At 42.2% G+C, this 18954-nt stretch overlaps 1 protein-coding gene across 1 annotated transcript in view; it reads left to right on the top strand.

Moving 5' to 3' along the window:
* Positions 1-6052: 6052 nt before the first annotated feature.
* gnb1l (guanine nucleotide binding protein (G protein), beta polypeptide 1-like) overlaps positions 6053-18954 on the top strand; it is a 44918-nt gene continuing 32016 nt past the window's right edge. Inside the window, exons 1-2 of the mRNA XM_060907491.1 lie at positions 6053-6074; positions 10167-10232. The gene's annotated coding sequence lies outside the window, so the exon portion shown is untranslated. The remainder of the gene's footprint in view (positions 6075-10166; positions 10233-18954) is intronic.

Here is an 18954-nt window from a genome sequence, read left to right on the forward strand (position 1 = left end):
TCATGCAGTGTGTGTCTTCTCTTTTTTTCCCCTCCTGAGTGTGTGAGCTCAGAGCTTCACGTGGGTCTGACTGTCAATCTGAGCTCAGGAGAAGAGGTGTGTGTGTGTGTGTGTGTGTGTGTGTGTGTGTGTGTGTGTGTGTGTGTTGAGAGAGGTCAGCTCCCCTCCCAGCATCCCTGGTCCCTCTTTGACCCTGTACTCCAGTGTCCTGTCACTCAAGCACACGTTGACAATGGAGCAGATTCCTCCGTGTTTATTTGCTTAGGGACGGGACTCTCATGCACCACGTCTTTCTTAAAACTTTCCCTTCTGAACACTGAGCTTTTAGCGTCTTGTCCGCTCTCAAAAATGGAACGAATGTGTCTAAATCCACCTTGAAATGCACTTAGCAGAACATGTCAACATGTCAGACTGCACTCGGGCCACGCTGTGAGCTTTAATCCGTCACCATTGTGGCCTGACAGTCCACCTTGCTGAGCGTGTGTGAGACCCTACTGCACAGACTCTCTGTGGTGTGTGCGGGGGCGTTTCTTACCCAACCTGGCTTACAGCAGTAACACACATCTGTCTCATGTAGACATTTGAACAAAGGTGCTATTTTTCTTACCCTGATTTTGTCCCTAATTTATTCATGGCCAAATCCCACTCATCACACAACAGACGATCAACTGCATCTTTTCAAACTGCTGCTCATGCAGTGTCACTCCGAGGAACGTGCTATCCGCCCACTTCTGCATCCATGAGCTCACAGATGCCCATAATTGTTCGTTTAGTTGCTGTGATCAACTGTGGCATCCTCAGGGTTCAAACTCGTGATCAGTAGATAATGAGACGAGCACTTTTCTGTTGCACCACTTGAGAACCATTTAAAGTGATGTTTTACACCTTTTTTGCATAGGAATCCCAAGCTTTCTTTACTTTTCTTCCTTGATGGAGGTTGGAAATTCTAAGTTACGAGCTTTAATCAAACCCAGCATAAAGTGCCATTCATCATGACTTCATTCATCATCATCTTCAAGGCTGTTCTAATTATTTAGCACTTTAAATCAATATCAAGCTCATTATATACTACTGGAACCTTCTAGAGCTGTATTTGTAGAACTGTACGTCAGAGTGGGTTTCAGGTCTCATGCCTTTATCAGGAGAAGGACATTAACTATCCAGATAACGGTTAAGGAACCCTTTTTAAGTGTAGTGAAGGGAAAAAAAAAACAATTGCAGAAAATAAATGCACCAAACAAAACTACACTTAAACAGTGAAAAGAGATCACTTCTAAAATGAACTGAAATTAAATAAATCAAAAAGTGAACGTTTGCTTTATCTATTTAAAAAAAGGAATAGGAATTAATTTTTTTAAGGGAAAATATAAAAATCAAAACTGACACCGAAACAGCAAAAATTCCTCCAGAAATTAAAATTCCCCATAAATCATCACTGTATGAATTCTGTTTACATGAATGCACTCTCTCTCTCTCTCCGAGTGGGTACCTTACTTCCTGATGAGGTTGATGTGGGATACTGACCAATTGTGTTCTGGAATGCTTGTGGGCACGTGGTGTTGTTTCTCTGAGGACGACGATAAACCACGTGCTGTTGGTTTATTCTGGGTTTCTTCAATTGCAGGAGAGAAATGATGCCTCATTTTTGTTGTCTTCAGTTCCTTGTGGTTTTACAGCTTGTGGATTGTTTGTTAGTGCACACAGGGCCTCTCCAGACGAAGCGTGTGTGTGTTTAGAGATGGTTGACGTTGGGTGCCCTGTATCAGTAAAGAACTGGTCACATGATATCAGACTTTTTATTAATACTAATTAATTATTCATTTCAAAATTTAGCAAATGAGTTGTTCCTGGGCGGCACGGTGGTGTAGTGGTTAGTGCTGTCGCCTCACAGCAAGAAGGTCCGGGTTCGAGCCCCGTGGCCGGCGAGGGCCTTTCTGTGCGGAGTTTGCATGTTCTCCCCGTGTCCGCGTGGGTTTCCTCCGGGTGCTCCGGTTTCCCCCACAGTCCAAAGACATGCAGGTTAGGTTAACTGGTGACTCTAAATTGAGCGTAGGTGTGAATGTGAGTGTGAATGGTTGTCTGTGTCTATGTGTCAGCCCTGTGATGACCTGGCGACTTGTCCAGGGTGTACCCCGCCTTTCGCCCGTAGTCAGCTGGGATAGGCTCCAGCTTGCCTGCGACCCTGTAGGACAGGATAAAGCGGCTACAGATAATGAGATGAGATGAGTTGTTCCTTTGGCACTGTGAGATTTTCAGTCAAGGAGGCGTGGCCTCTGTCCCTGTGGTGTTTTTTGACCTAGGTGCTTATTGAAAGAGGCGTGGCCTGTGTCCCTATCAGTCCCTGTGAAGGAGGTGGGGCCTTTGTTCTCATCAGGTGCAGTGACTATGTGGTCTCTGTACCGGTCGGTTCCGGTGAAGTAGGCGTGGCCTCTGTACCCCATCAGCATTAGCGTTTAGAATACAGGGTTAAGATTTTGGGCTTTAAGCCTGGATCACCTTCCACTGCCACCTTCTGCTCTCCAACATGTTAAAGCTTTTTTCACTTTCTCCTCTGGGGCACAGGTTTAAAACACCCTCTCTAACCCTGCCCTAATGCCCTCTTTAACTCCGCATGCTATGCTGATGCACTGATTTAGTTGAATCAATTGTTTTTAAGAGTAAAGAAACCACTAAAACATGCAAGTCAGACAGGGGATTCTCCAGGACCAGGCTTGGGAACCTGTGCTTTGGGAATTTTTTTGTTTTTTAAACTTTCTACAACAGAGGGTTTACCTTATTCCTTAGAAGTATCCTTGAGGAACCATCTAATATTAAAACATCACCAATCTAACCTTAAGACAGACCACTAGACTGACTCCAGGTTAGCATAAAAGGTGGCTTGCAAAAACACAATGTCTTCTATGGCTGTGTTCTTCACACACAGTTCTGTGGTGCCACAGTTGTTTGATTTCCTGCTTTTCTGATTTAATTCCTGAATTTTTTTTCCCCCCAGCATGTTGAAACAGTAAAAACGATAAAGTGTTCCACTCTGTCAACGATGCCGGACTGGGAGTGAAGTCCTGATGAATGGTTTTGTGTATAAACAGCTTCCTTTTCCAGCAGTGAAGGTCTGTGAAGGCAGATGGGAGGCAGAAACCCTGGAGATAAGTGTGTGTGTGTGTGTGTGTGTGTGTGTGTGTGTGTGTGTGTGTGTGTGTGTGATGTTCGTAATAGTGTTGTTTGAGACCTTGACAGGAAAGGTACTGAATTAATCACTGCTCTTCCCACTGATTCTCCATCTCCTGTAGTTCATCCACACTTTTTTTTTTTCTGAAACGTCTCACAGGCACACAGGGTCTATCAGCACAAGGCCGAGAGAGGCTCCCAAAGACAACACACTCAGGAGATAGTGAGCATCATGTTGTTGGTAATACATGGAGTGCTTGGGTACCATCCTTACTCCCACAAAAAAGAAAAAAAGTTTTGTTTGGCAGTTTAGTTCTAAGATATGTTTGGTGTCTAAAGACCGCATGGATTTGTGATGGAGCTACAAGTCTTTCGCCATAACCCTTCTCGTAAAATCTGTCCACTCAGTGGGAAAGCTAAGGGAAAATGGTGGAAGTATAGGAAGCGATCACTGCCTTGATTTATCAAATTAATGAGAAATTCTACCATCTGAGACGCTAAAGTGAGTTTTGAGAGATCTCTAATCTTTAAAGCACTAATAGCTTTAATTGCAACTTCAACCATATCAACTCCAACAGAAAAACCTCTTGTTAGAATCTCTGAATTTTGCGTGAGATCTGGCAGGATGTTGGGGTTCCTGGATTTCCTCATGCTTTGATGCAGACATTTCCCTCCAACACGCTCGTGATGACAGCATAGCTCTAATGTGGCTGAGGACAGATGTTTATCCATGAAATCGCAATCACAGGGATTCGGCTATGCTTCTTTAGCACTTCTGTGCTCTGATATATGGCACAGACTGGTGGAAATCTCTCAAGTCTCACTAACACGTTTTTCTAGCCCGAGTAATTTCACTGTAGCACTTTTTCAGAGGTCAAAGCAGACACCACCACTACAACAGACCTGTAATCTGAGCTAATGTTCTCCCACTGTGTATATGTGAGAGAGAAATGGCATGAGACAGTGTATCTAGGGATTTCTTTGCTCCACTTTCATCTCGACAAACAATATACCGGCCCCCTCCTTGGACCCAGGGAGAGCGTAAACGGAGACGGCACCAATAATTCATGGCGACGCGGCTCATGGCATTTGACCAGCCAGGTTTTTCACCCCCCCCCCGATGGGGTCATGCTCTTGCCTCGTCCATTTGCTTTAATTGGCCCAGGCTGAAGCTAATATCCCATCACACATCTGAGAGACCAGATGACCTCATCATAATATAGCTGATGACAGGAGTATTCCAAATGTTAGCTAACAAGCAACGGACAAGAAAACACGTGCTTTGGAACAGAGTTCATAGATACTGACTCGATAGCAAATGCCCTAGTTTGCAAAATTATTATTATTGTTATTAGTAGTAGTAGTATTGTAACATATCAAAGACATCCATTCAGTCAATGTTCATGCTAGTATAGAAGCGTTTACAGTACACAAGACCAACGCAGGACTAGACCCGTATTTGTGGAATGTCCTCTCAGTGGCGTAATTGCAATATTTCCTATATAGAACCTGTAAAATTCATAAAGTTAGAAGAACGTTCTGCAGACGTTTTCCATGTAACATTACCAAAATCAGGAACCTGTTTACTTTTCTGCAGACGTCCCTTTTTTCTTCTTTCTTTTTTTTAGCTAGCTAATCTGCAAATGATCTGTTAGCCTGTGAGAGAGCTGACAGAAAGCATGCTAAACAAATCTGACTTTTAGCTAAGCTCATATTTAACTTTGTTACACAATCTTTTGAATGTTAACTACATTTATAAAACAACTCTCATAGCCAGTTTCCCCATGTTTATGTATGCTCAGGTCTTTATTATGGGAAATAAATGTGCCGTCACCGAAACATCATATTAAAATGGATTTGAGCTTTATGGGATTTCTCAGTAAGGTCAACTTTTTTCTAGACGTTAATTCTAGCATTTGAGACACTAAATTGTAAATTTAGAAGCCTTTTGCAACATTTTATAGCCTCATTTTGTTCATCAGTCTAGCGCTTAAAATTACAGTTGTGTTTTAAATTGTATACTTCTAAGCTTTAAAATGATCCTGTTGTTGTTGTTGTTGGGGTGTGTGTATAGAAAATCAGGCACTGTATGATTTGGTCAAGGTTTTTGATAAATGATGTAGTCTGTAGTCAATGAAGTATTGTCTTAACCCTCGCTCCCACTCAGCACCTGTGAACTTGTATAGTGTTCTGTCTCATTTTAGGAGCCCTGGAGAAAAAGGGTTGGTGCAGCCATCAGCCAAGCTAATCCAGGGGCTCCAAAGCGGTTTAAAACACTCTGGTTTCATCTAATCTTTTTTTCCGCTTAGACCCAAGCCTGAAACCTCGTCCATGATAGGAATGGACAAATACAAGGTCTCTCTCTCGATGCAGCTATGAAAGGCCACTGTGTGTTCTGGGGATTAAAAGCTTTCCCCCCTCCCCTCCTCTCCTCTCCACTTCTCTTTCTCATTTTGACCAAAAAGGATAAAGATTGGGGGGGGGAGACATGTCTGTTTAGGATACTCAGTGTTTCGACATGACACAAGGGCTCAGCAGGCTCATGCCTCCTCTTTTGTTAGTTTCTGAAAGGGAAGAGTTGGGGACAAAGCTCTCAGGTCACCAAATATCACTCAAATAGTCACTAAAATTGTATGAGTATTAATATAGGAATTTTTTATTGATGAATAATAACTAATGCTGCTGACAAGTTGGAGTGTTTTAGTTGTGCATGTATCATTTACAGTGTATTTAACTTTTTAATTTATATGTAATTATTAAAACGATTGATTGATTCATTCATCCTTGACTGAAGCACACGCGATGAAATAAATCTCAGGCACTATCGAGGGCGCCATTGCGCCACTAAAGGGGTCCTTCCGGTTCAACGTCGCGTGTTGATTACGTCACCGGCGGCAACTCTGTATCAGGTTGGTACCTGCTCTAAATTTTAAGGCTGGGGAGCGTTTGTTTTTGCAAATACTTTGAAAGTGGTAACTATATAGGAGGAAAAAGCAGCATTGTTATAATTTCTGTATTTTATATGTTTAAAAAAAAAGTTCTGAGGTTTTGTTTGTCCTCAGTAGAAAAGGAGAAATGAATCTGCAGCGTTGTTTATTTCTCGGTTTTGGGTTGAATCCCAAACGGTTTCTGGTTCACTATGGACTTGTCAAGTGTAAAATTGGTCTCCATTTGGGATTCGTTCCCAGTTTGAGCTCTTATAAGCCAAGTTCTCACACACAACAGCAGCAATAATAATAAAACCACTCCAGTTATTTTGGCAGTAAAGTTGAAAGTGCAGATGTTTTGTTTTTAAATTATTTTATTCTGAGTATTCTGCATCATAACATCATGCACCAAGAGGAATAGATAATATTTATGAAAATATTCAAAAAGGAAAAAGGTTTGATGAAATTTTCTTTGCAGACCTGATTCTAAAAAAGGGAAAGACACCCAGAAGAGTTATGACAGAAAATGGAGAAAAATGAGAACTGTGAGGGTCTGTTTATAACCCTGCTTCTCCTGTAACTTGTACTGCCAGAGCTATTTGTCATTAGTCACTTTACACCATTAGTTTATTTGATTTGTTCTATCTATCTATCTATCTATCTATCTATCTATCTATCTATCTATCTATCTATCGTTCAATACTGCCACCTTTGCACAGGTTTTTATCTTCATTCATCACAATTCTTGTTTTTAGCACCATTAGTCCACATTCACATGTACAAAGCACATTTATAGATAGATATTGTTTGTTACATTTTTATCTGTATATTGTGGAGTCGGCTTGTTCTTGGGATCTTTTTTTTTTTTTATCCCTCGCTGGCCAAAAGGCCCGAATGGGGATTATGTCGTGGCAATGTCCATCCATCCCGGAAAAGGTACTTGCTTTCTGAAATCAACTCCTCTCACACTTCTTGGAGGAATTTCATGAAACTGAGCAAAAGGCTTTGTTATATGTCAGTAATACGCAAATTGCAATTTAGTTCAATTCAGTCAAATTTTTTCCAGAGTTAGGGGCCTTGATTACCAAACTTTGACAATTTCATGAAAGCGTACTTGTCTTCTGAAATCAACTCCCTTCACAATTTTTGCAGGGATTTTCCGAAACTTTGCAGTAGGCTTTGCTGTATGTCAGTCATGCGCATATTACAATTTTGTTCAATTCGGTCACGTTTCACTAGAGTTATGGCCGTTCATTACCAAACTTGTACTTCGACAATTTCCAGAGGGTGTATTAAGCACTTATAGCATAGATATAGTTGCCAGCGGGAGATATTGTGCTCTCAGAGCACTCAGGGTTTTTTTTTTCTCTTCTATTTTATGTTGTACAGCGTGTCGTCTTTTTATTTTCGCATGTCTGATAACTTGCTGTTGCTGAAAAAAAAAAAAACTATTCCCTAGCTTGGGATCAATAAAGTAAATCCATCTATCTGAAAGCTGTACAGAGTCATGATGATGGATGGATTAAAGAAGTTAAAATAAGCATAATGGGAGGCAAATTTATTACACACGTGCTTAAATGCAGGTCGGGAAGTGTTTCAGGTCCATAACACACCACTAGGTTCATGCAGTGTTTAAAAGAAGAAGCCTTTATTTGTCACACATTCCCTCATTGGCCACTTTAATAGGAACTTGTTTGTTGATTCTAAGATCCCTGTTCTTGGCTGCAGGAGTGGAACCCAATGTGTTCTTCTGTTTTCTGTTGCATGCTGAGATGCTTTTCTGCTCACCACGGTTGTAAAGCGTGATTATACGAGTTACTATATCCTTCCTGGCCCAAAAAAACCCCTCTAACCCAGGGATGCCAGGGTGAAATTGGTTAGGGGGCCAGATTTTTTTAAGTGGGACCTCGGGGGCCGAATTACACCTTAGGTAACTCAATACATGGATATACTGTTTTTAAAATGATGCCAACAACACATCGAAAAGGAATTGTATTGGCACCACAATAGCCTCACAATGAGACATACAATTACATAGCAGATATTTACCCTTTGAAAATGTGACACGGACATATCCATGCAAGTAGTCCACATTTAGAAATGCAACAAAATAGATTAGGTGCCAATGCCAACACATTTTCTACAAATAACACAAGAGTAAACTGTAAATTATTTTGATCATATTTATTGAAGGCTTACACATAAAAGCATTGTTAGGCCAAAATTAGGCCAATTAAAAAAGTCACAGAAATAAGTGCCAGAACAAAGCAATCCAAAAAATAAGCAAAGTGACTTAATATCTCATCTCATCTCATTATCTCTAGCCGCTTTATCCTTCTACAGGGTCGCAGGCAAGCTGGAGCCTATCCCAGCTGACTACGGGCGAAAGGCGGGGTACACCCTGGACAAGTCGCCAGGTCATCACAGGGCTGACACATAGACACAGACAACCATTCACACTCACATTCACACCTACGCTCAATTTAGAGTCACCAGTTAACCTAACCTGCATGTCTTTGGACTGGGGGGGAAACCGGAGCACCCGGAGGAAACCCACGCGGACACGGGGAGAACATGCAAACTCCACACAGAAAGGCCCTCGCCAGCCCCAGGGCTCGAACCCGGACCTTCTTGCTGTGAGGCGACAGCGCTAACCACTACACCACCGTGCCGCCCCGTGACTTAATATTCAGTAGAAAAACGTAAGGTTCTTGAAAAAAGCCAGATATGACCTCACATTACATTGGCTCAACAACAGATGGCACGTTTCCTTTGCCAGTCATACAACTCCAACCCACATTTTCACAAACCCATGCCTATGGCATTAGCCTACTGTACAGCATACATCAGTAAAATCCAACCCATTTTATTCCCTCCCAACCATATCACACAGGAATATGATGAATGGGAAGACAAACCTATTTCAGCTACATTTTACTTGTCGAAGCTAGACACCTTTTAACTTTCACTAGCTTGTCGACATTGGGGGACAGGTTCTGGGCCGTGGCTATTTTCATAACGTCATTGAGATGTTCGTGTATCAGGCGATTACGCAGTTTCGATTTATTAATATTCATCACAGAAAAGGCCTGCTCACATAAATATGTTGTCCCAAACATACACAATATTTTGCCTGCAAATGCCGTCATAACTGGGTACTCTGGCGGCAAGTATTTGTAGAATGATTCGATTGCAACAGATGTGTACTTATCCTTCAACGGCGCACAACACTGCAGGCTAACATCCTGGTCGGCGCACGCGCTGCAGCAGCTGAGGCGGGCAGCAGCAAAAGACAAACTGAAATAATTCCACGAAAATTGAATAAAAATAAAACGTCAGATTGAATTTTTTAAAGGAAAAACCATCAGATGAAAGTTTATTTTATTACATTTTTTAATTAAAAAATGGCTCTCCCATATCAACCACGGGCCGGATGTGATGTCCAATCGGGCCACTTCCGGCCCGCGGGCCGTAACCATGGCATCCCTGCTCTAACCAATCTGGCCATTTTCCTCTGACCTCTCATCAGCAAGGTGCTTGTTTCCATCCACAGAACTGTCGCTCACTCAACTCAATGTTTTTTGTGTTCAACAAGGGCGTGTGTAGGTGTGATGGTCAGGTGTCTGCAATCTTTTGGCCATACAGTGCATCAAGCCAAATGGAGATCAAATTTAGTGGGTATGTTAATCTGTGTGTAATCGGACGACACGACTGTCGTTGATAAACTGCATGAGACTACAGTCTGTCCTCGAAAGAAATCAGCCCTTTTGCTCAAAAGAGCAAAAAATCAGATCCTAAAAATGTATATTTGAAAGAGAGCTGGCTGAGAACCGAGAGCATGTTTATACCAAGATATATTAAAGAAAGCAAAGGGTGGACAAGTTATAGAAGAATGTTTCTACCACACATTGATCATATTTGGGGGGGTATAATTAGTTGTGTGTTGCTGATTACACAATGTTTGATTGCATTGAGAGGTATCACTAGAGGAAAGTTGTTGTTCCTGTCTTTTGGTTTCTATGTGATCAGGTTTCATCAGTGATTTGATTTTATTTATGTTTTTTCCTGGTGCAGGTTCTGGAAGGTGGGAAGGTAACGAGTGTCCTCTCTGCTGATTGGATGAACACCACACTGCCCGAGGTACACTTGGGGTTTCATGAATGGGGTGTGGGGTGTGTTTTGTTTTTTAAATTCTAGAAATAATTTTGGTCAGGAGACTGTCAACACTACAGGTTTAACTCTGACCAATTGTTGTTCACATCCTTCCGTGTTGTCGGGGAGGAGGGTCAAGAAAGTGTCAATCACGGCTATTAAGGAGCACGTTGTCATTAAGGAGCTGTCAGACTCGGCAAGAAAATACCAGCCTTTCTGACATGGTAGACTTTTCATTGGGTTTGCGTGGGTCGTTGATGTTCTTTGGCTATGTCACACTATGAGATCTGTTCATCGTTCCTGATGTTCATATTCAGACCCGAATCTGGAAATGTATCTGTCAAAATCAGGCTGAATTTGTGTCGTCTGATCCCGGCTTGCGTCTCATTAATCTTTTCATTCAGCCGTCCTAAGTGTGTTATTTATCAAACCACTATTTTAGTAAAAGCCAGACAATTTCCAAGCTCTTGTATTTAGTCTACATCAGTGTTCCTCATTCTTCCTCCTCCTCCTCTTCTGTTATTTTTTTTTTGCACTTTTTCACTCGTACACTTATTTAAACCTCATGAAGTGATTGCAGATGAGCAGCTTATTAATGTGAGGTGTGTCAGAGCAGATAAAACAGGATTGCCAAACATTGACCTGTTGCTTACTTGCCTCAAATTGCATACTTGGTGTCTTGCACAAGTATACATCCCCCCCCCCCCCCCCCCAAACTTTTCAATGGTTTGTAGAGCTGAAATGCACTTAATTTGGATATTTCTGAGACATGAGGCTGAACTGACAAGGAAAAAAAAGATATAACTTGTAAAATTAGCTACAAATCTAAAATATAAAACTCATCATGGCCTAAGTATTCACCTCCACCCCATTGTTGTGAAACACGTAAATTAGTTCTGGTGTAACCAGTTGCCTTGAGAAGTCACATGATGTGTTGAATGCAGTCAATCAGTGCAAAATTGAAGTGTCTCAGTATAACGAAAAAATACCTGGAAGAATCTAGAGTTTGTTAGACACCATACCTAAACAAACCGCATCATGAAGGTCAAGGAATGCTATCAGTCAGGGTTTGGTGATTAAAAGCATCATTTAAATACATTATTTCAAAAAAGAAAGAAAGAATGTGGCAACTACAAGTAAAAGTCAGTATCTGGGTAAAGACAGGATCAGCCTGAGAGGTAACCATGGGGCCAAAGGTAACTCTGAGCATCATGCTACCACCACCATGCTTCATGGTGGGGATGGTGTTCTCAAGGTGATGGGTAAAGTTGAAGTTTTATTTGATTCGTCACAGTTTTGTGATGGGGAAGAATACAGGGCAAAGCCACAATCGATTTGGCGTAGATTTATTTATTTATTTAAATTAATAAATACTGGATGCGGGCGGCACGGTGGTGTAGTGGTTAGCGCTGTCGCCTCACAGCAAGAAGGTCCGGGTTCGAGCCCCGTAGCCGGCGAGGGCCTTTCTGTGCGGAGTTTGCATGTTCTCCCCGTGTCCGCGTGGGTTTCCTCCGGGTGCTCCGGTTTCCCCCACAGTCCAAAGACATGCAGGTTAGGTTAACTGGTGACTCTAAATTGACCGTAGGTGTGAATGAGAGTGTGAATGGTTGTGTGTCTATGTGTCAGCCCTGTGATGACCTGGCGACTTGTCCAGGGTGTACCCCGCCTCTCGCCCGTAGTCAGCTGGGATAGGCTCCAGCTTGCCTGCGACCCTGTAGAACAGGATAAAGCGGCTACAGATAATGAGATGAGATGAGAAATACTGGATGCCCTTCCTGACACAGCCCTCCCCAATCTATTCGGGATTGGGATCAGAACTTGTGCAACCCCAGTGGCTGGATATTTTTGACCTAATCTGCATGTCTTTAAACTGTGGGGGAAACCAGAGCACCCCCATGCAGATGCTGGGAGAATGTGCAAGCTCCACACAGAAAGGCCCCCAATCAGCCGTGAGCTTCAAACCTGGAACCTACGAGGTGACTGTGCTAACCACTGCAGCACCGTGCCACCCTGTTTGAGTTCTACCAAACGTAGTTCTTTGTACCAATGCCAAAAAAGTTCAGTTTTGCTCTCACCAGTCCAGAGAAGTTTGCTGAACTTGCTTTTTGCCAAACATGATTTCAGATGGCTTGCTACTCTTCCATAAAGCCCAGGTTTTTGGAGTGTCCAGTTTACGGTTGTCACATCCAAGCCGTGGATCTCTCCAGCTCGTTTAGTGTTTGTGTGCGCATGCGAGTGTGTGATGGAGTGGACAATCGCTTGTCATCAGTCTGCCCCTGAACACACCTGGGGAAGGAAACAGGTGACAATGCTAACTGATAAGAGCGCACTACCTGCTGCTCCCTTTGTTAACCACGGTCACCAAGACCTCTTAAATCAGTGACAAAGTATTCAGTCAACACTCATACCCCCCCCCCCCCCCCCCCCCCCACACACACACACACACACGGGTCTTATCTCGTCCAGCCTTGGCACTGCATTCACGCCATTGGCAGGAACAATGCAGGCTCTTCCCCCTGACTGACGGGGGTGTGTGTGGGCACTTCACTCCGTCTGTCTACCGCAGAGATGTTTTTCCAGTCCCCACACACACACCAGCACTCAGACCCTTACAATATAGGGTGTGTGTCTGTCTTACTTCCTGCTCTGTTTGTTTAACTCAACTTTATAATAGTGCTGAGTCTCCATCCTCCATGTTTGTTTCCTCCAGTCAAGGATTTGACTTTATTTATTTTTTCCAAATGCGCGTGTGTGTGGGGTCTAAATAGCCTATCAGTGCTGCCTGTCTCTATCTCTCTCACTCACACACACGCCCACACTTCTTCCCTCCCATAGTCAAATGGAAATGGCCACCGAGCGAGAAAGAGAGAGGAAACACAAGATAAGCGTGTTTTTGATAAAGAGAAGAATGAAGGAATGCCTGAGAGCTGAGGTATGATCTCATTAGGAAGGGCAGGAACACCAGCTGCAGCTCCGACGACGACACTTCACCATCACCGTTGACCTTTCTGTCTTGTATTATTCAACCGCTCCCTTTACGTTTAGAAATTTATTCCGAGTATGCTTTTAATGAGTTTATTTTTAACGTTCAGGAGAGGTATTTCAGCAGCATCGCTGCCAGCTTTTTTTTTTTTAAATATATTTTATTAAAGATAAATGTATCCATAATTTAGTAATTTTTCTATTTGTTTGGTTTATTTTAATGCATTACATCAGGGTTGTGACGGGATTAGGGGTGACTTGTAAAATGTAAAAATCATCATTTGTTTTACTGAGGTTTATCTCCAAAGAAAGTGGTCACATTATGAAAAATGAGTTTCTAAAAATTAAATAAGTAAGGAAGAAAAACAGGGGGTGTTTTAAGATACTGAACAGGCGGCTGCGTGGAGCGCGGCGACTGAACAGGCGGCTGCGAGCAGTGGCCCTATTTAGCTTTATTAGTTCTCCCGGTACATTTTGCATTTTTGTAATCTCCAAGATCTGGGCGGCTTATTTATGAATGGCAGCGTATGATCGCCAAGGAGGTGGCGTCCGACTCTGAACGAGGGAAGGAATGCGTCCATGATCTTTTGAAGAGCCACGTTAAACCGAGTGCCCCTCCCCCAAGATCCTCTGTAAGGGGGCAACGGTAGCGTGCGTTTGATCTGAAGGTCGCCAGCCCCTCACCAGTGTTGAGAGATATCTGGCTGGCAGGCAGGCCTCATCCTCGTTTAATAACACGCAGAGGGAAGAAGGGAACTGGCTCTCTCATAATTAGGGCCTAATTACCCAACAGGTGTTGAGAGACGGCTCGGGACGAGACAAACTGCCTTTATCCACAGACTTAGAGTCAGATTACTGGAGCTGTCTTATCTGTTCTACAGAGAGAGGAGAGAACCTCAATATTCCCTCACTGGCTTTCTTTTCATCCGCTAGCTCCATATACCATCCCTCCATCAGGTGGGACAGACATAGCAGGAGCGAAACTTTATTAGTCTTTCTTTCTGATTGAAAGCTTAATTGCCGGCTCTTTGGACAGACTTGCAGATTATTGATATTGTTATTGAAACTTGGATTGTGATCCAGCAGGTTTGTGGATCGTGTAATGAAATCAGAGTTATACGTTTATTGAATAAAATTAGATCCTTATTTTAGTGTGTTATGATTCAGCAGGATGGGTGATGGGATAAAAATATTACATCACGAGTAATTATATAGTTTTTCTGACTTAAAAAAAATTAACATTGAAAGAGAATTTTAAAATGTATAAATTTTAACATTTTGCACTTTTAAATATTAAGTAAAAAAAATTTAAGATCACCTCAGCTGGTTTGAAATATTTGGGTGACGTCATCTAATAACCTGGACTTAATATTATAAACTAAACTAGCGCTCATTTTCTGTCTCTGATGGATCTTTTTACGTTTGCTGTGTTCAGGAAGCAGTCAGTAAGAGAGAAGGAATGAACTTCACCTATTTATTTATTTAAACCAACCACCTCCTCCATTCCACACAATATATTCAGATCTTGGAGTTACTGGGTTCTCTGCCCTTTTGTCATTTAGTTTGTGAAAAATGAGTTATTTACATGCCACTGTGAGAAGTTTTACACCAGTATATTACTTAAGCACTTAGAGTATGTGAATCCTATATTTAAAAAAATTTGCTCCAGCCTGCTCTCGAATTGTCAGAAAGAACCTTGTAGTTCTGAGAGCTTTATTTGTCGAAGCTGCATGTCTCCATTTGTCTGGGGAAAAAGCCTACCGGCATGAGAGTATTATTAATTTATATTGACAAAGATGATTACAGTCAAATTAAAGAATGAAATGGGAGAATATGTTGAACTAATTTTACTTTGATGAGAAACTAATAACACAAATAATGTTAAAGTGGCATTCATCCAACCAGGAAATGTAGAAATTCTACCCATATTTCTGTTGGCAGGAAGTGGACTGTCCTACATTTGTGAGGAGGGGAGGGGACTTGAGCCCACTTTCTGCCAATAGAAACACTTTTTACGTGTCCTGTTTGGATGATTAGTTTCATTTTTTGCTTATGAATAATATAGCGTGTAAAATGGGGCTGTGTGGAGTTTAAACATTTGTTAAGGAAAAGACCACAGTAAACCAGTGGCATTAGTATGCAGCCAAGTTGTTTGATGATTTTTAATTTTTTTTATTTTTTGGTTGGTTGAGTATCTACGTAACCTCAAACATGGTCCTTTAAAGTACCTAAATGATGATGCTCTGCACGTATGTGTCTTTTAATGTACAAATGATGAACCCTTGAAGGAACCACACTAATGAAGTCGCTTTTTCTGTGGTAGTCGTGTTCCTCCAGTAGATGCAGGACTTGGGTACTTGGCACATTTTTTTTTTTATTATTATTTAGTTATTTTTATAATCCTTATCTCCATCTTTATTCTGTAGAAATATGAGGTCGAAACAAAAAGTTCTAGGGCTGTTAATGTTGTGAATGAATGGAATGTGGCAAGGTCATGCACATGCAGCAGAAGCGAGCAGGAACTCTCATGAGCCAGTTTGCTGCATGATGTCCCTGCCAACCCATGTTAGATGCGCATTTGTGACAACTTGCACATGCGGATTTGTGATTTTACTATGCACCAGACTCTGGAAATGCTTCGGCAAGCTTACGGCAATTGGCATTCGTGCATTTCAAGGGTCTCTGTTGCCGATCGCAAATGGTAAATGTGCATGTTGTCATAAAAACGCGTGTAAAACAGGTTTTGGTGTTGACGTGCGATGATTTATTTGATTGACAGTTTGTGTGGTGCTGTTATGGGAAAATGATCAACGGTAGGGTGGTGTGATAAAGCAGAGTCACTGATACCGCTCCAGAGATGATTATTTACAAATAATGGCTGTCTTGAAGTTGAAGCTGTCTTTATTCCCCTTTTACCACAAGAGTTTAACAATTTTCTTTTTTTATCCATGTAGCTCTACATTAAATCTCGTGGAATGTCTGCAAAACAAGTTAGCTCTTGGAATCACTTGTGTGATAAATAGTCATGGTCTGCCCATAGCCCACCCCTTGCCTTAAAAGCAAAAAAAAAAAGAATTTAAAAATTGCAGCTTGTTGAAGAGTGCAACCATGAGATCAGATGCGAGAGTTCCGCACTTGCGATCTACGTATTTTATTTATAATATATATTTCTTTTTGACTCCTATGTAGGCAGCATTTTTGGGCTTCTTTCTTGCACAGTTTGTTTTCAATTGTTTGCTTTGTGGCCTTTTCACGTTTTTGTGAACAATTGGAGGGTTTTGCCAAAACAAGATTGAATGACAGCTTTTCATGAGGTTGTTTTGATAGTTCAGGGTTTGTACACAGTGTGTTCCTTCGTTTCAGTTGATAACCACGAGTGCACTATTGTGCAAACAAGCAGTCTATAAACTGCTGACTTTGGCTTGTTGAGATTGCAGAGAGCAACGTGAGCATATGCTTCATGCTCGTGATTCTTTAATAAATGGAACAAAAGATTTAATGTCGTAGTAGTTGTAATAATAATAACGACGCAGTGGTGCGATGAAGCAGAACTGAAGTCGATCACCACCCTGAAGTAGATCCTTTTCCTAGAACAGCACATCGCAAAGTGTTTTATTCCTCTTGTACTGCAGACATTTGAAAATGATTGATTACAAGTGTTTTATTATTTAACACAGAACAAGTCATACTTTTTATTTATTTACAGTTGCATTGAATTTCGTGGAGCGTCCATGAAACTTGTTCTCACCAGCCTCTGTCTCGACAAAAAAAACCCCGCAACTTGTCGTGTTACCAAGAAACCTGAAAGAACAACCTCCTCTGTCCTGAAGACTCTCTCTTGGTGGAAAACTAACTAACTGACTAACACTGGAGACTCCTTCTACAGAAAATTCTCAAAAAGTTTACTAAATTTGGTTATCATTATAGATAAATTACGGGAGCGTTCGCCATACACATCTGTGAATTAGGTGCTACTATGATAACGGTAACATCTGTATGAGTGCATTCATTTGAAATCAGGTTTGAGAATTTAAAAGCAGTCAGGTCTCATCTCATTATCTCTAGCCGCTTTATCCTGTTCTACAGGGTCGCAGGCAAGCTGGAGCCTATCCCAGCTGACTATGGGCGAAAGGCGGGGTACACCCTGGACAAGTCGCCGGGTCATCACAGGGCTGACACATAGACACAGACAACCATTCACACCTACAAACCTAACCTGCATGTCTTTGGACTGTGGGGGAAACCGGAGCACCCGGAGGAAACCCACGCGGACACGGGGAGAACATGCAAACTCCACACAGAAAGGCCCTCGCCGGCCACGGGGCTCGAACCCGGACCTTCTTGCTGTGAGGCGACAGCGCTAACCACTACGCCACCGTGCCGCCCAGCAGTCAGGTGTTTTGGAAAAAAAAAACTACTAATAATAATTTATTTTTATTATCAGCATGTAGCACCTCTCAAGCTAATATTAGCTTTCACTAGACCTTTTTTTTTTTCTTCATCCTCCTGGAAGAAAGTTGTGATGTGTTCGCTGATAGAGTGCATGCTTTTTTCCATCGCCTTGGCGTATCAGGAGCCACACAATAAGGGCGCCTTAATCCATCCTTAAAGCCAGCCAAATCCACCCTGTCATACAAACTCCCTCCTCTCGCAACACGCACACTCCGCTGCCTCGACACAAAGCTCAGCTCTTTGGCAAATGGATGCTAAAAGGAAAAAAAAAAAGATGAGGCAACTGTTGCCAGTTTTTTTTCCTCCCCCTTTTTTTGATTCAGTACAGGAGAAGTGCCGATGGCACTTCAAACAACTCAAGTGTGGGCACAGCCAAAGAAAACATCAGAAAAGGTTTGGTTGTTTTTTTGGCACAGCAGGCGAGGATCTGTACGGTGTGTGAATGACGCAGTGTTGTGTTCAGTTAACCAAAAAAGTGCTCTCTGGAAGGGAGATTTAATTTCATCCCCGAGTCTCTGAACCCACTCAGAATCCTTAAACGGGCTCCAGAGAGGTTGAACTCCAATCGTCATGGCTTCTAATTTCAGACTACACACACGCGTGCGCACGCGCGCACATTCTTGTATTGTGGTACTTGTAGACCACAATGTTCTTATAAACACAGTAATGCATGAGGGGAGACACACACACACACACACACACCAAATGGGCCAAAGCTGAACTAACAATTTTCAATGTGTTCCCCTATTTTTTTTTTTTTTTTGTCTTTTACAACGTTTTAGGTCCTTGGAAAACTGGCCTGTGAACATGTCCCCTTAAAAAGGTTCATTCAGACTTGTACTGACACTTGTATTATTTTTTTTGGTATCATAAACTCATTAATATGAAACACACACATGCCAACTTCACAGATCACACAAAGCTAAAATGAATATTATGGGGACCGGATGCATCCGTCAGGCTTTCGTCTAAACGGGGGAACAGGGGCGCTGCGCCCTCTTACTCTCGGTGTGCGCCCCCTTACCGACTCCGTGAACACATCCCAGCAACACTACGTGACAATGTGTCTGATCATCAAATGCGTTATAATTGCTCCAAAAATATTCCAATCATAGTAGATACACCGCCAGACGGTGCAAAAACAATCCGAATTGGCGTTTTCCAGACTGAGGCGCCATGTTGTTTAGTTGTTTACTTGTCGCGGCTGCTCTCGCGAGATTTGACATGGGTTACATACAAGGTCAGCTGACTTGTAGAGCGAGATTTCTCGAGACTG

The sequence above is a fragment of the Neoarius graeffei genome, chromosome 24 (assembly GCF_027579695.1).
Source record: "Neoarius graeffei isolate fNeoGra1 chromosome 24, fNeoGra1.pri, whole genome shotgun sequence".
Taxonomy (NCBI): Eukaryota; Metazoa; Chordata; class Actinopteri; order Siluriformes; family Ariidae; genus Neoarius; species Neoarius graeffei.